This window comes from Phoca vitulina, unplaced genomic scaffold (assembly GCF_004348235.1).
Source record: "Phoca vitulina isolate PV1807 unplaced genomic scaffold, GSC_HSeal_1.0 scaffold25, whole genome shotgun sequence".
In the NCBI taxonomy this organism is placed as follows: Eukaryota; Metazoa; Chordata; class Mammalia; order Carnivora; family Phocidae; genus Phoca; species Phoca vitulina.
Window position 1 is genome coordinate 17,109,073 of NW_022589728.1, and position 4,656 is coordinate 17,113,728.

Sequence of the window (4,656 nt, forward strand, 5' to 3'; positions counted from 1 at the left end):
TTTGTTTCTATTTGCATAGAATATCTTCTTCTATCCCTTCACTTTCAGTCTGTGTGTCTTTAGATCTGAAGTGAGATCTGAGTCTCTTGTAGGCAGCATATAGATGGGTCTTGTTTTCTCTTTTTAATCTATTCACCCACCTTTTCTTTTGATTAGAACATTTAATCCATTTACATTTAAAATAATTATCGATAGGTATGTATTTATTTCCATTTTGTTAATTGTTTTCTGATTGTTTTGTAGATCTTTTTTTTGTATATGAAAATTTAATATTGTCATGTTTTCACCATCAAAACTTATGATCTTGGTCTTTCCTTCTTGCCTTTGTATAAGGTCAAAAGAGAGACATTGGGTACTTTGACAACCTTAAAGCAAACGCCAGGAATGTCACTGACAGCATGACCTTTGCGACCAAATCCAGTAACCAGAACCTCATCATTTTCCTCAATAAAATTCAAACAACTGTGTTGGGTTACAAAGGCTGTGGGTTTTTTTTTTTTTTCTTTTCTTTTCTTTTTTTTTTTTTTGCCATTCTTGATCAGCTGGACCTGACACACTTCCTGATGGCAGAATTTGGCTGTTTGGCTTCAAGCCCTACTTTTTCCAGCACAATTCCCTTCGTATGGGAAATGCTTCCAAAAGGGTTGGCCTTCAGGGCTGTGCTCACATGGGCTTTCTTGTACTGTTTATCATACCACTTCTGATCTTGGTGGCTATGGAGCTTCCTGGAAGTATGAAGACCATGACACTTGCCCATCCTGCCAGTGCCATGGGCCTGAGCAAAAGAGCTGTAGTTCTTTTCTGTTCCTTTCTTCTTGTCTTGTCCCTTCCCTTGTGATCTGATGATTTTCTTTAGTGTTATGTTTGGATTTCTTTCTCTTTATTTTTTTGTGTATCTATTATAGGTTTTTGGCTTGTGGTTATCATGAGGGTCATATATAACAACCTATGTATTTAGTACTCTTTTAAGTTGGTGGTCACTTAAGTTGGAACACATTATAAAAATACTACTTTTTTATTCCCTATCCACCATGTTTTATGTTTTTGATGTCATATTTTACATCTTTTTATTTTGTGTTGGTGTTGTCCTACAGGTCCCTTTAACTATCTTCATTTTTAAAAATTCTTTTTTCTTTTCAATTTGGGTGATTTCTACTACCCTGTCTTCCAGATTGCAGATCCATTATTCTGTATCACTTAATCTGCTGTTTATTCCCTCTAGTGTATTGTTGATTTCTGTTATTATATCCCATAGCTCTGATTGGTACTTTCTTACATTCTGTCTCTTTATTGAAGTTCTCACTGTGTTCATCCAATCTTCTCCTGAGTTCATAAAGTAAACGTCTTTATGACAATTACTTTGAACTCTATTGGGTAGATTGCTTATCTCTGCTTTGTTCAGTTCTTTTCCTGAGGTCTTGTCTTGTTCTTTCACTTGGAACATATTCCTCACTCTCCTATTCTGCCTAACTCTGTTTCTGTATATTAGATAATTCAGCTACATCTCCCAGGCTTAAAGAAGTGGCCTTATGTAGGGGTGTCCTGTGGGGGCCCAGAAGTGCAGTTCCCCTGGTCACCAGAACTAGGTGTTCCAGGGGTGTCCTGTGTGTGGGCTGCATGCCCCCTCCTGTTGTGGCAGGGTCATGACTGCTGCAGGTATAGTGGTGGGTGGGACTGGCCCAGAGCCAGACTTTGTTATATCTGTTTTTATAGTTATCTGATACCGAAGGTAATTATACTACATTTCTACTTATGTAGTGATAAAAAAATTACCTTTAAATTCTCTTATTTCAGTAAAGCGTGAGAGTTAATTTAAAGAAGATATTAAGTAGATATTAGTGCAGATGGTGCTATTGCAAAGATAGCACATGAATGATTAAAGTTCTGGAAAACTTCACCCACAACATTATTTTCATGAGTTAAACATAATCCACTTTACCAGTTTTCTAATATTGAGCTTTTAATTTGTTTTCTATTATAAATAATGCTTCAAAGAATGAACCTCTTCTAGCTAAATATTATTCATATCCATGATAATTCTCTTAGGAGAATTCACAGATGTGGAATTGTCAGGTAGAAGGGCAATGGTTGTATTATTTTAAAGTTTGAAATTAGTGTTCACTAACCATTTCTCTAAGTTTTTATTGAGACATGTAGGAGGTTAGTAAAGCAGTATTTATGACCCAGAGGAATACTTTCTTCTTTGTTAATCAAAAGGTTGCCTAATGCAATTGCCTTCAAGTGACTTCCAGGACCACATGACAATTCCTCCCACCCTGGGGAAGCCCCGTGGTAGGAAAAATGCTTGGTTGGAAGATCTAGTTTGTAGCTGATGTTACTCTTTCCACTTAATTAGCTTTGTGATCTTGTGCAAGTCACAACCTCTCTAAGTTATAATTTTCGCACTCATAAAATTGTACTAAAAATAATACACTGTTTACCTCACTGAGCTGTGAAGATTAAATGAAATGATATATGTGAAAATGGCTTGTAAATGCTAAAACATGATGTAAAATGTTAGTTGTTGGTGTTATAAAAGTGTAATATATGTTCCCCTCTTGAGAGATTTTGCAAGTACACGTCTCTGGCTTCACAGATACAAGTCATCTCATGCAATGCAGATAATTTTTTAATGCCATATGGAGACAGTATCGAGAGAAAGTGAATGGTATGAAAGAGAGTTAAATTCCAGTGAAAACCCTGTCCTCTTCCCATGATACACATTATCTGAATGGTTTCTTGTCATGGGTGGATTCAGGTAAAAATCATCCAAGCTGTCTATCAGAGAACAATGATGTTGACAAAATCCAGAGAGTAGAGCCCAACATGAGTGCAGTGTGTTCAGAAGGACAGGGGGCTAACACTGAGGGCACCTGGGTTTAGATTTAGCTCTGCCACTTAACTACCTGGAATCTGAATTTTCTCATCTGTAAAATAAGGGAGTTTGATTAAAATCTAGTCACTAGGTCTCCAAGGTCTCTGCTCATAGTAAGAGTCTATGATTCTGCGGCTCAGTTAAGAAATAAAGGGATTAGGGGCACTTGGATGGCTCAGTCGGTTAAGCGGCTGCCTTTGGCTCAGGTCATGATCCCAGGGTCCTAGGATCGAGTCCCGCATTGGGCTCCTTGCCCAGTGGGGCGCTGCTGCTCTCCCTGCTCATGTGCTCTCTCTCTCTCGCTCTGTCAAATAAATAAATAAAATCTTTGGGGGAAAAAAAGAAGAAATAAAGGGATTAACCTTCCCAAACTCCCATCCTGGGCAAGACAGAAAATGCTGAAGCTAGAAGGTCTCAGCTGGGCCTTTGGGAGGAGCAAAGATTCTACTCTGTGACATCATAATATCCAGCCCAGGCTTAGCCATGGCTACTGAGTAGAAGGTAACAGAAGGTTCAGCTATTGATATATGAGAGGTGGGACGCTACCTGACTGAGCTAGAAGGAATCAGCCAGCCATGCCTCCAGTTCAGGTATGTAACAATTGCTAAGCTTAGAACAGAAATTGCTGGTATCTAAAAAAACAGGAGGAGAAGACCATAAGATGACTGTATCTTCAGGCTTAGGAATAATAGTATAAGCACAGAGACTATGCACCAGATACTTTAAAGTGAGCAGAAAAAAGGCCAAAGATAGTCCCACCAGAAAGAGAGCTGAGGTGCATCCTCCCAACAGCCAGACTTATTTATTGTCATGAAGCCAGATGAGGACATTTCCAAGGCTGTTAGCCCCTCACTGTTCTCTCCCCAACCATTGCAAAAATGCAAAAGAAACAGTTACCTCAAGAAGTCAGTGTAAAATTTCTTTGTGAAGTAGTTTACATTTATTGCCTGGTAATGTTTATTCTTTTAATAGCTTCTCCCCAAAATGACAGGGAAAAATAACTAAACAAAAAATAAGTTAACTTAAAGAAGTATTTTAATAGAAGATAGTATAAAAATAAAAACAAAAGTAATAAAAAGAGGAGAAATAAATTTATTATGGGTTAGCAACCAAGATTAATTCTAAAGTCTGGTTCTGAGATTTCAAGGCTTAAAAGGCAAAAAGGCCATCATCTCCTATAAACAGTGAAAGAGAAGGGCCTTATGGTTGAGAAGTAGGTAAAATAGTTCAGCTGGAACCATTTACAGCTCCTCGCCCTCTAAAGCACTCACGCCGGTGAAATCATCACTGGGGATGCGGACATTTCTGTTTTCTTTACCTTGCCTTGGGGTTTTGGCTTCTAAAGTATTTGTTTCTTCCTGGAGTCTTGGGGCCCTGAGAGGCTCGAGTGACGGGCAAATAGCTGTTCTGTTTACCAGTAGGGCGAGCACGGGGTGGGTGCCAGGTCCTGACTCATCTCCATTGGCCTCTCTCCGTGTCTCAGCACACTGAGACCCCGGAGCCGAGTACAGGACTGTTCAGGCAGGCACGCTGAGATTTGCCTGCAAGAGCTAAGTTTATTGCCACATTCCCTCAGTAGAAGCAGCAGGCTAGTGTTCTGACAGGTAGATTAGTTACCCACAGGAGACCCCACCAGCAATAGACAAGGAGAGGGGAGACCCAATCTCTAACCACAGGACACAATTTTAACACTCTTTGGTCTCCAACACATCAGGAATAAATATATCTCAGCAGTAAGACCAACACTGTATACACCATAAAAGTAATAATAACCCAAAACA

General features: G+C 39.2%; 1 pseudogene; it reads right to left on the reverse strand.

Annotated features, from left to right (window-relative positions):
• Positions 1–296: 296 nt before the first annotated feature.
• LOC116643207 lies at positions 297–757 on the reverse strand (annotated as a pseudogene).
• Between the last annotated feature and the right edge of the window lie 3,899 nt (positions 758–4,656).